Genomic DNA, 12,568 nt, shown 5'->3' on the forward strand with positions numbered 1-12,568 from the left:
TTCTTGGCGAAGAGTCAGTTCGGTGTGAGACCCATGATTCCACGATTGCGGCCCTTGCTCGAGTAACTTGTAAGACCGAACTGAGTAGGACCAGTTTTTTTTTTTTTTGTATGAACTCCTCCTTTGTAAATAGACTCTTTGTGGACTGAATAGACTTTTGTTTCTTCTATATTCAGCAAAATTTTTCATTCATGTCTTTCTTATCATGCTGTCTAAATACACTTGCGCGAACAGACCACGGGCTAGCGCGCGAACTGACTTCCAAATAGTTCATATATTTGCACGAAAAGATAGGACCATGCGCGACCAAACAACTCAGGTTATGTATGGACAGAGTGAGTGAGTTTTAATGAAAGAGCCTCATACTCGAACTCGTTATTGGAGGTCCTGAAGTCGAACCTCAAGGCGCAAGTCAATTTTTCCCCCGTAGGGCTGATTAGGGGGGGTCCAACTCCACACCCTTGCTTGATACTCTATCACTATACGATGTCCAGGTTGGGATGGCCTGTCCAGCAACCTCCTTGGTTTCTTCGGCCTGTACAGCCTCTCCGATCTGTTTGGCCTCTGCAGCTTCTCCGACCTGCTCGGCCTCGGCTGATCTCTCGGCTTGTGTGACCTCGGCAGCCTCTCCGGCCTGTTTGGCCTCAGCTGTCTCTGGTCAGCTCGGCCTCGACTGCTCTTGCGGCCTGTATGACCTCGGCAGCCTCTCCGACCTGCTCGACCTCAGCTGCATATCTGGCCAGCTCGGCCTTGGCTGATCTCTCGACTCGTGTGACCTCGGCAGCCTCTCCGGCCTGTTTGGCCTCAGCTGTGTCTCTGGTCAGCTCGGCCTCAACTGCTCTTACAGCCTGTATGACCTCGGAAGCCTTCCCGGCCAGCTCGGCCTCATCTGCGTCTCCGGCCAGCTCGGCCTCGGCTGAACTCGCGGCTCGTGTGACTTCGGCAGTTTCTCCGGCCTGTTTGGCCTCAAATGTGTCTTTGGTCAGCTCGGCCTCAACGGCTCTCACGGCCTACTTGACCTAGGCAGTTTCTCCTGTTCACCCTTCAAGCGATTCGCTTCCACTGCATTAGCCCTTTCGTGAGCTCGGTCCAACATCTCCCGAACTGATTTGGGAGGTCTCTCCACGAACTCGGTATATAGTCTCTGTTTGCGCAGTCCGTTGATGAAGGCAGCCATGACGACCTTATCATCCCGATCCCGGACCTGGAGGGACTCGTTGTTGAATCGGACCATGTACTCACGCAGCGATTCCTCGGGCTTTTGCTGAACTGTCATCAGGTGAGCAGTACTCTTGGAAAAAGGCTCGTGACGAAATGAACTGAGCTGAGAACAGTCGTGCGAGCTGGGTAAAAGACCGGATCGACCTGGGGGGAAGTCCCTGGAACCACTGCCGGGCCCTTCCTTCTAGGAACATCGGGAAGGTCTTGCACCTGACCGCATCCACGGCCGTTTGTAGGCGCATCTGCGTCATGAACACGAACAGGTGGTCTTCCGGATCCGTAGTTGCGTCGTAAGATTTCATGTTTGGAATTTTGAACTTTGCGGGCAGTTGGTAGTCCTCAATATCGACCGTGAAGGGGGAAGCAATGTGCCTGTCCGCCTCAGGGTCCAGCAGTAGGTCCAGCTCGTCCTGCACCTGTTGTCGCCCCTTCAGGGGGGAGAGCCTCCGGACGGGCTCCGGGTGTTCAGCTCGGGAGTTCTTGTGCGAGGGTTCTCCGACCTCGACCTGCTCACGCGTAAGTTCCCGGCGCGCCCGCTTGGCCCCGGGCTCGGGACTCCCGGTTCGGGACTCTGACATGTCGGCTTCCTGGACCTTAGGTTCTTTGTTCAGATGACCTTCCGACTGCCCTTTGAGGTAGTTCATGATAGCCTCAAAGGTGGGCAGGTTTTCCGCCACCGTCTGAACCAGCTGTTCAGGCGGGATTCGTGAGGGCCCCGCCCCTTTTTCTCCAGGTGTTGGACCTCGAGAGGAGTTTTGGGGGCCACTTCGCTCGGTCCCCTTGGATCCGCCAGCGTTCCTCTGCGACCTAGTCTTCGGCATGTTTTTCGCGAAAAAAGAGAATACGTGTTCCCACAGACGGCGCCAATTGATGCGACTGCCAAAAACCAGATCCGAGCTGAGCTGCTGCGAGCTGAACGAGCTGGTCAGGGACGAGCTGATGGGAGGAAAGCCAGCGAACTGAGCTCAGTCCTGGAAAGCGATCCGAGCTGTGCTGCTGCGAGCTGAGAGGGAGCGAGCAGGTGAGCTGGCGAGGTGAGCGAGCCGACCTGCAAATGGACAGACGGCGGGCCGAGCTGAGCCGCTACAAACCGAGCTGGTTGGGAGCCGCCGAGCTGAGAAGGGAAGACCGAGCAGAATGCCCTGCGAAGAAAAGAACGACGGCGGGACTAGAGTCCCTGGAATAGCTCCGACGGTCAAGTCAGTAGAGCTCAAGAGTAGAACAACAGTAGAGAGTACTGTAGATGGCGTACCTTGTGTCGTCTTGTGGCGCTGTATATATAGGCTTTAATGGGTAGTAGTTTCCATATAGGAGTCAAAGTCCCCTTAGGGTTCGGAGTCCTTCTAGGGTTTCGTATGACAACCCCTAAAGGTCCGGAGGCGGCGGCCCATCAGGCCCACTTCATGGAGAGGCGGCGGCTACGGCTGAGCTGACCTCCCTCTATTCCGAGCTGCTCTACCCGAGCTGACATGTGGCATCCGTAGATTAGTTGGCCGAGCTGACAGGTTATCATGTCCGAACTGACACGTGGCTACGGGAAATTTGCCCCACTACACTAGCCCCCCTTTGAGTCTAGAGTCACTGGGGAGTCACGTGAGTCTAGACCAAGTTTCTTGGCGAAGAGTCAGTTCGGTGTGAGACCCATGATTCCACGATTGCGGCCCTTGCTCGAGTAACTTGTAAGACCGAACTGAGTAGGACCAGTTTTTTTTTTTTTTTGTATGAACTCCTCCTTTGTAAATAGACTCTTTGTGGACTGAATAGACTTTTGTTTCTTCTATATTCAGCAAAATTTTTCATTCATGTCTTTCTTATCATGCTGTCTAAATACACTTGCGCGAACAGACCACGGGCTAGCGCGCGAACTGACTTCCAAATAGTTCATATATTTGCACGAAAAGATAGGACCATGCGCGACCAAACAACTCAGGTTATGTATGGACAGAGTGAGTGAGTTTTAATGAAAGAGCCTCATACTCGAACTCGTTATTGGAGGTCCTGAAGTCGAACCTCAAGGCGCAAGTCAATTTTTCCCCCGTAGGGCTGATTAGGGGGGGTCCAACTCCACACCCTTGCTTGATACTCTATCACTATACGATGTCCAGGTTGGGATGGCCTGTCCAGCAACCTCCTTGGTTTCTTCGGCCTGTACAGCCTCTCCGATCTGTTTGGCCTCTGCAGCTTCTCCGACCTGCTCGGCCTCGGCTGATCTCTCGGCTTGTGTGACCTCGGCAGCCTCTCCGGCCTGTTTGGCCTCAGCTGTCTCTGGTCAGCTCGGCCTCGACTGCTCTTGCGGCCTGTATGACCTCGGCAGCCTCTCCGACCTGCTCGACCTCAGCTGCATATCTGGCCAGCTCGGCCTTGGCTGATCTCTCGGCTCGTGTGACCTCGGCAGCCTCTCCGGCCTGTTTGGCCTCAGCTGTGTCTCTGGTCAGCTCGGCCTCAACTGCTCTTACAGCCTGTATGACCTCGGAAGCCTTCCCGGCCAGCTCGGCCTCATCTGCGTCTCCGGCCAGCTCGGCCTCGGCTGAACTCGCGGCTCGTGTGACTTCGGCAGTTTCTCCGGCCTGTTTGGCCTCAACTGTGTCTTTGGTCAGCTCGGCCTCAACGGCTCTCACGGCCTACTTGACCTAGGCAGTTTCTCCTGTTCACCCTTCAAGCGATTCGCTTCCACTGCATTAGCCCTTTCGTGAGCTCGGTCCAACATCTCCCGAACTGATTTGGGAGGTCTCTCCACGAACTCGGTATATAGTCTCTGTTTGCGCAGTCCGTTGATGAAGGCAGCCATGACGACCTTATCATCCCGATCCCGTAAGTTCCCGGCGCGCCCGCTTGGCCCCGGGCTCGGGACTCCCGGTTCGGGACTCTGACATGTCGGCTTCCTGGACCTTAGGTTCTTTGTTCAGATGACCTTCCGACTGCCCTTTGAGATAGTTCATGATAGCCTCAAAGATGGGCAGGTTTTCCGCCACCGTCTGAACCAGCTGTTCAGGCGGGATTCGTGAGGGCCCCGCCCCTTTTTCTCCAGGTGTTGGACCTCGAGAGGAGTTTTGGGGGCCACTTCGCTCGGTCCCCTTGGATCCGCCAGCGTTCCTCTGCGACCTAGTCTTCGGCATGTTTTTCGCGAAAAAAGAGAATACGTGTTCCCACAGACGGCGCCAATTGATGCGACTGCCAAAAACCAGATCCGAGCTGAGCTGCTGCGAGCTGAACGAGCTGGTCAGGGACGAGCTGATGGGAGGAAAGCCAGCGAACTGAGCTCAGTCCTGGAAAGCGATCCGAGCTGTGCTGCTGCGAGCTGAGAGGGAGCGAGCAGGTGAGCTGGCGAGGTGAGCGAGCCGACCTGCAAATGGACAGACGGCGGGCCGAGCTGAGCCGCTACAAACCGAGCTGGTTGGGAGCCGCCGAGCTGAGAAGGGAAGACCGAGCAGAATGCCCTGCGAAGAAAGAACGACGGCGGGACTAGAGTCCCTGGAATAGCTCCGACGGTCAAGTCAGTAGAGCTCAAGAGTAGAACAACAGTAGAGAGTACTGTAGATGGCGTACCTTGTGTCGTCTTGTGGCGCTGTATATATAGGCTTTAATGGGTAGTAGTTTCCATATAGGAGTCAAAGTCCCCTTAGGGTTCGGAGTCCTTCTAGGGTTTCGTATGACAACCCCTAAAGGTCCGGAGGCGGCGGCCCATCAGGCCCACTTCATGGAGAGGCGGCGGCTACGGCTGAGCTGACCTCCCTCTATTCCGAGCTGCTCTACCCGAGCTGACATGTGGCATCCGTAGATTAGTTGGCCGAGCTGACAGGTTATCATGTCCGAACTGACACGTGGCTACGGGAAATTTGCCCCACTACACTAGCCCCCCTTTGAGTCTAGAGTCACTGGGGAGTCACGTGAGTCTAGACCAAGTTTCTTGGCGAAGAGTCAGTTCGGTTTGAGACCCATGATTCCACGAATGCGGCCCTTGCTCGAGTAACTTGTAAGACCGAACTGAGTAGGACCAGTTTTTTTTTTTTTTTGTATGAACTCCTCCTTTGTAAATAGACTCTTTGTGGACTGAATAGACTTTTGTTTCTTCTATATTCAGCAAAATTTTTCATTCATGTCTTTCTTATCATGCTGTCTAAATACACTTGCGCGAACAGACCACGGGCTAGCGCGCGAACTGACTTCCAAATAGTTCATATATTTGCACGAAAAGATAGGACCATGCGCAACCAAACAACTCAGGTTATGTATGGACAGAGTGAGTGAGTTTTAATGAAAGAGCCTCATACTCGAACTCGTTATTGGAGGTCCTGAAGTCGAACCTCAAGGCGCAAGTCAATTTTTCCCCCGTAGGGCTGATTAGGGGGGGTCCAACTCCACACCCTTGCTTGATACTCTATCACTATACGATGTCCAGGTTGGGATGGCCTGTCCAGCAACCTCCTTGGTTTCTTCGGCCTGTACAGCCTCTCCGATCTGTTTGGCCTCTGCAGCTTCTCCGACCTGCTCGGCCTCGGCTGATCTCTCGGCTTGTGTGACCTCGGCAGCCTCTCCGGCCTGTTTGGCCTCAGCTGTCTCTGGTCAGCTCGGCCTCGACAGCTCTTGCGGCCTGTATGACCTCGGCAGCCTCTCCGACCTGCTCGACCTCAGCTGCATATCTGGCCAGCTCGGCCTTGGCTGATCTCTCGGCTCGTGTGACCTCGGCAGCCTCTCCGGCCTGTTTGGCCTCAGCTGTGTCTCTGGTCAGCTCGGCCTCAACTGCTCTTACAGCCTGTATGACCTCGGAAGCCTTCCCGGCCAGCTCGGCCTCATCTGCGTCTCCGGCCAGCTCGGCCTCGGCTGAACTCTCGGCTCGTGTGACTTCGGCAGTTTCTCCGGCCTGTTTGGCCTCAACTGTGTCTTTGGTCAGCTCGGCCTCAACGGCTCTCACGGCCTACTTGACCTAGGCAGTTTCTCCTGTTCACCCTTCAAGCGATTCGCTTCCACTGCATTAGCCCTTTCGTGAGCTCGGTCCAACATCTCCCGAACTGATTTGGGAGGTCTCTCCACGAACTCGGTATATAGTCTCTGTTTGCGCAGTCCGTTGATGAAGGCAGCCATGACGACCTTATCATCCCGATCCCGGACCTGGAGGGACTCGTTGTTGAATCGGACCATGTACTCACGCAGCGATTCCTCGGGCTTTTGCTGAACTGTCATCAGGTGAGCAGTACTCTTGGAAAAAGGCTCGTGACGAAATGAACTGAGCTGAGAACAGTCGTGCGAGCTGGGTAAAAGACCGGATCGACCTGGGGGGAATTCCCTGGAACCACTGCCGGGCCCTTCCTTCTAGGAACATCGGGAAGGTCTTGCACCTGACCGCATCCACGGCCGTTTGTAGGCGCATCTGCGTCATGAACACGAACAGGTGGTCTTCCGGATCCGTAGTTGCGTCGTAAGATTTCATGTTTGGAATTTTGAACTTTGCGGGCAGTTGGTAGTCCTCGATATCGACCGTGAAGGGGGAAGCAATGTGCCTGTCCGCCTCAGGGTCCAGCAGTAGGTCCAGCTCGTCCTGCACCTGTTGTCGCCCCTTCAGGGGGGAGAGCCTCCGGACGGGCTCCGGGTGTTCAGCTCGGGAGTTCTTGTGCGAGGGTTCTCCGACCTCGACCTGCTCACGCGTAAGTTCCCGGCGCGCCCGCTTGGCCCCGGGCTCGGGACTCCCGGTTCGGGACTCTGACATGTCGGCTTCCTGGACCTTAGGTTCTTTGTTCAGATGACCTTCCGACTGCCCTTTGAGGTAGTTCATGATAGCCTCAAAGGTGGGCAGGTTTTCCGCCACCGTCTGAACCAGCTGTTCAGGCGGGATTCGTGAGGGCCCCGCCCCTTTTTCTCCAGGTGTTGGACCTCGAGAGGAGTTTTGGGGGCCACTTCGCTCGGTCCCCTTGGACCCGCCAGCGTTCCTCTGCGACCTAGTCTTCGGCATGTTTTTCGCGAAAAAAGAGAATACGTGTTCCCACAGACGGCGCCAATTGATGCGACTGCCAAAAACCAGATCCGAGCTGAGCTGCTGCGAGCTGAACGAGCTGGTCAGGGACGAGCTGATGGGAGGAAAGCCAGCGAACTGAGCTCAGTCCTGGAAAGCGATCCGAGCTGTGCTGCTGCGAGCTGAGAGGGAGCGAGCAGGTGAGCTGGCGAGGTGAGCGAGCCGACCTGCAAATGGACAGACGGCGGGCCGAGCTGAGCCGCTACAAACCGAGCTGGTTGGGAGCCGCCGAGCTGAGAAGGGAAGACCGAGCAGAATGCCCTGCGAAGAAAGAACGACGGCGGGACTAGAGTCCCTGGAATAGCTCCGACGGTCAAGTCAGTAGAGCTCAAGAGTAGAACAACAGTAGAGAGTACTGTAGATGGCGTACCTTGTGTCGTCTTGTGGCGCTGTATATATAGGCTTTAATGGGTAGTAGTTTCCATATAGGAGTCAAAGTCCCCTTAGGGTTCGGAGTCCTTCTAGGGTTTCGTATGACAACCCCTAAAGGTCCGGAGGCGGCGGCCCATCAGGCCCACTTCATGGAGAGGCGGCGGCTACGGCTGAGCTGACCTCCCTCTATTCCGAGCTGCTCTACCCGAGCTGACATGTGGCATCCGTAGATTAGTTGGCCGAGCTGACAGGTTATCATGTCCGAACTGACACGTGGCTACGGGAAATTTGCCCCACTACACTAGCCCCCCTTTGAGTCTAGAGTCACTGGGGAGTCACGTGAGTCTAGACCAAGTTTCTTGGCGAAGAGTCAGTTCGGTGTGAGACCCATGATTCCACGATTGCGGCCCTTGCTCGAGTAACTTGTAAGACCGAACTGAGTAGGACCAGTTTTTTTTTTTTTTTGTATGAACTCCTCCTTTGTAAATAGACTCTTTGTGGACTGAATAGACTTTTGTTTCTTCTATATTCAGCAAAATTTTTCATTCATGTCTTTCTTATCATGCTGTCTAAATACACTTGCGCGAACAGACCACGGGCTAGCGCGCGAACTGACTTCCAAATAGTTCATATATTTGCACGAAAAGATAGGACCATGCGCGACCAAACAACTCAGGTTATGTATGGACAGAGTGAGTGAGTTTTAATGAAAGAGCCTCATACTCGAACTCGTTATTGGAGGTCCTGAAGTCGAACCTCAAGGCGCAAGTCAATTTTTCCCCCGTAGGGCTGATTAGGGGGGGTCCAACTCCACACCCTTGCTTGATACTCTATCACTATACGATGTCCAGGTTGGGATGGCCTGTCCAGCAACCTCCTTGGTTTCTTCGGCCTGTACAGCCTCTCCGATCTGTTTGGCCTCTGCAGCTTCTCCGACCTGCTCGGCCTCGGCTGATCTCTCGGCTTGTGTGACCTCGGCAGCCTCTCCGGCCTGTTTGGCCTCAGCTGTCTCTGGTCAGCTCGGCCTCGACTGCTCTTGCGGCCTGTATGACCTCGGCAGCCTCTCCGACCTGCTCGACCTCAGCTGCATATCTGGCCAGCTCGGCCTTGGCTGATCTCTCGGCTCGTGTGACCTCGGCAGCCTCTCCGGCCTGTTTGGCCTCAGCTGTGTCTCTGGTCAGCTCGGCCTCAACTGCTCTTACAGCCTGTATGACCTCGGAAGCCTTCCCGGCCAGCTCGGCCTCATCTGCGTCTCCGGCCAGCTCGGCCTCGGCTGAACTCTCGGCTCGTGTGACTTCGGCAGTTTCTCCGGCCTGTTTGGCCTCAACTGTGTCTTTGGTCAGCTCGGCCTCAACGGCTCTCACGGCCTACTTGACCTAGGCAGTTTCTCCTGTTCACCCTTCAAGCGATTCGCTTCCACTGCATTAGCCCTTTCGTGAGCTCGGTCCAACATCTCCCGAACTGATTTGGGAGGTCTCTCCACGAACTCGGTATATAGTCTCTGTTTGCGCAGTCCGTTGATGAAGGCAGCCATGACGACCTTATCATCCCGATCCCGGACCTGGAGGGACTCGTTGTTGAATCGGACCATGTACTCACGCAGCGATTCCTCGGGCTTTTGCTGAACTGTCATCAGGTGAGCAGTACTCTTGGAAAAAGGCTCGTGACGAAATGAACTGAGCTGAGAACAGTCGTGCGAGCTGGGTAAAAGACCGGATCGACCTGGGGGGAATTCCCTGGAACCACTGCCGGGCCCTTCCTTCTAGGAACATCGGGAAGGTCTTGCACCTGACCGCATCCACGGCCGTTTGTAGGCGCATCTGCGTCATGAACACGAACAGGTGGTCTTCCGGATCCGTAGTTGCGTCGTAAGATTTCATGTTTGGAATTTTGAACTTTGCGGGCAGTTGGTAGTCCTCGATATCGACCGTGAAGGGGGAAGCAATGTGCCTGTCCGCCTCAGGGTCCAGCAGTAGGTCCAGCTCGTCCTGCACCTGTTGTCGCCCCTTCAGGGGGGAGAGCCTCCGGACGGGCTCCGGGTGTTCAGCTCGGGAGTTCTTGTGCGAGGGTTCTCCGACCTCGACCTGCTCACGCGTAAGTTCCCGGCGCGCCCGCTTGGCCCCGGGCTCGGGACTCCCGGTTCGGGACTCTGACATGTCGGCTTCCTGGACCTTAGGTTCTTTGTTCAGATGACCTTCCGACTGCCCTTTGAGGTAGTTCATGATAGCCTCAAAGGTGGGCAGGTTTTCCGCCACCGTCTGAACCAGCTGTTCAGGCGGGATTCGTGAGGGCCCCGCCCCTTTTTCTCCAGGTGTTGGACCTCGAGAGGAGTTTTGGGGGCCACTTCGCTCGGTCCCCTTGGACCCGCCAGCGTTCCTCTGCGACCTAGTCTTCGGCATGTTTTTCGCGAAAAAAGAGAATACGTGTTCCCACAGACGGCGCCAATTGATGCGACTGCCAAAAACCAGATCCGAGCTGAGCTGCTGCGAGCTGAACGAGCTGGTCAGGGACGAGCTGATGGGAGGAAAGCCAGCGAACTGAGCTCAGTCCTGGAAAGCGATCCGAGCTGTGCTGCTGCGAGCTGAGAGGGAGCGAGCAGGTGAGCTGGCGAGGTGAGCGAGCCGACCTGCAAATGGACAGACGGCGGGCCGAGCTGAGCCGCTACAAACCGAGCTGGTTGGGAGCCGCCGAGCTGAGAAGGGAAGACCGAGCAGAATGCCCTGCGAAGAAAGAACGACGGCGGGACTAGAGTCCCTGGAATAGCTCCGACGGTCAAGTCAGTAGAGCTCAAGAGTAGAACAACAGTAGAGAGTACTGTAGATGGCGTACCTTGTGTCGTCTTGTGGCGCTGTATATATAGGCTTTAATGGGTAGTAGTTTCCATATAGGAGTCAAAGTCCCCTTAGGGTTCGGAGTCCTTCTAGGGTTTCGTATGACAACCCCTAAAGGTCCGGAGGCGGCGGCCCATCAGGCCCACTTCATGGAGAGGCGGCGGCTACGGCTGAGCTGACCTCCCTCTATTCCGAGCTGCTCTACCCGAGCTGACATGTGGCATCCGTAGATTAGTTGGCCGAGCTGACAGGTTATCATGTCCGAACTGACACGTGGCTACGGGAAATTTGCCCCACTACACTAGCCCCCCTTTGAGTCTAGAGTCACTGGGGAGTCACGTGAGTCTAGACCAAGTTTCTTGGCGAAGAGTCAGTTCGGTGTGAGACCCATGATTCCACGATTGCGGCCCTTGCTCGAGTAACTTGTAAGACCGAACTGAGTAGGACCAGTTTTTTTTTTTTTTTTGTATGAACTCCTCCTTTGTAAATAGACTCTTTGTGGACTGAATAGACTTTTGTTTCTTCTATATTCAGCAAAATTTTTCATTCATGTCTTTCTTATCATGCTGTCTAAATACACTTGCGCGAACAGACCACGGGCTAGCGCGCGAACTGACTTCCAAATAGTTCATATATTTGCACGAAAAGATAGGACCATGCGCGACCAAACAACTCAGGTTATGTATGGACAGAGTGAGTGAGTTTTAATGAAAGAGCCTCATACTCGAACTCGTTATTGGAGGTCCTGAAGTCGAACCTCAAGGCGCAAGTCAATTTTTCCCCCGTAGGGCTGATTAGGGGGGGTCCAACTCCACACCCTTGCTTGATACTCTATCACTATACGATGTCCAGGTTGGGATGGCCTGTCCAGCAACCTCCTTGGTTTCTTCGGCCTGTACAGCCTCTCCGATCTGTTTGGCCTCTGCAGCTTCTCCGACCTGCTCGGCCTCGGCTGATCTCTCGGCTTGTGTGACCTCGGCAGCCTCTCCGGCCTGTTTGGCCTCAGCTGTCTCTGGTCAGCTCGGCCTCGACTGCTCTTGCGGCCTGTATGACCTCGGCAGCCTCTCCGACCTGCTCGACCTCAGCTGCATATCTGGCCAGCTCGGCCTTGGCTGATCTCTCGGCTCGTGTGACCTCGGCAGCCTCTCCGGCCTGTTTGGCCTCAGCTGTGTCTCTGGTCAGCTCGGCCTCAACTGCTCTTACAGCCTGTATGACCTCGGAAGCCTTCCCGGCCAGCTCGGCCTCATCTGCGTCTCCGGCCAGCTCGGCCTCGGCTGAACTCTCGGCTCGTGTGACTTCGGCAGTTTCTCCGGCCTGTTTGGCCTCAACTGTGTCTTTGGTCAGCTCGGCCTCAACGGCTCTCACGGCCTACTTGACCTAGGCAGTTTCTCCTGTTCACCCTTCAAGCGATTCGCTTCCACTGCATTAGCCCTTTCGTGAGCTCGGTCCAACATCTCCCGAACTGATTTGGGAGGTCTCTCCACGAACTCGGTATATAGTCTCTGTTTGCGCAGTCCGTTGATGAAGGCAGCCATGACGACCTTATCATCCCGATCCCGGACCTGGAGGGACTCGTTGTTGAATCGGACCATGTACTCACGCAGCGATTCCTCGGGCTTTTGCTGAACTGTCATCAGGTGAGCAGTACTCTTGGAAAAAGGCTCGTGACGAAATGAACTGAGCTGAGAACAGTCGTGCGAGCTGGGTAAAAGACCGGATCGACCTGGGGGGAAGTCCCTGGAACCACTGCCGGGCCCTTCCTTCTAGGAACATCGGGAAGGTCTTGCACCTGACCGCATCCACGGCCGTTTGTAGGCGCATCTGCGTCATGAACACGAACAGGTGGTCTTCCGGATCCGTAGTTGCGTCGTAAGATTTCATGTTTGGAATTTTGAACTTTGCGGGCAGTTGGTAGTCCTCAATATCGACCGTGAAGGGGGAAGCAATGTGCCTGTCCGCCTCAGGGTCCAGCAGTAGGTCCAGCTCGTCCTGCACTTGTTGTCGCCCCTTCAGGGGGGAGAGCCTCCGAACGGGCTCCGGGTGTTCAGCTCGGGAGTTCTTGTGCGAGGGTTCTCCGACCTCGACCTGCTCACGCGTAAGTTCCCGGCGCGCCCGCTTGGCCCCGGGCTCGGGACTC

The sequence above is a fragment of the Coffea arabica genome, chromosome 7e (assembly GCF_036785885.1).
Source record: "Coffea arabica cultivar ET-39 chromosome 7e, Coffea Arabica ET-39 HiFi, whole genome shotgun sequence".
Classification (NCBI taxonomy): Eukaryota; Viridiplantae; Streptophyta; class Magnoliopsida; order Gentianales; family Rubiaceae; genus Coffea; species Coffea arabica.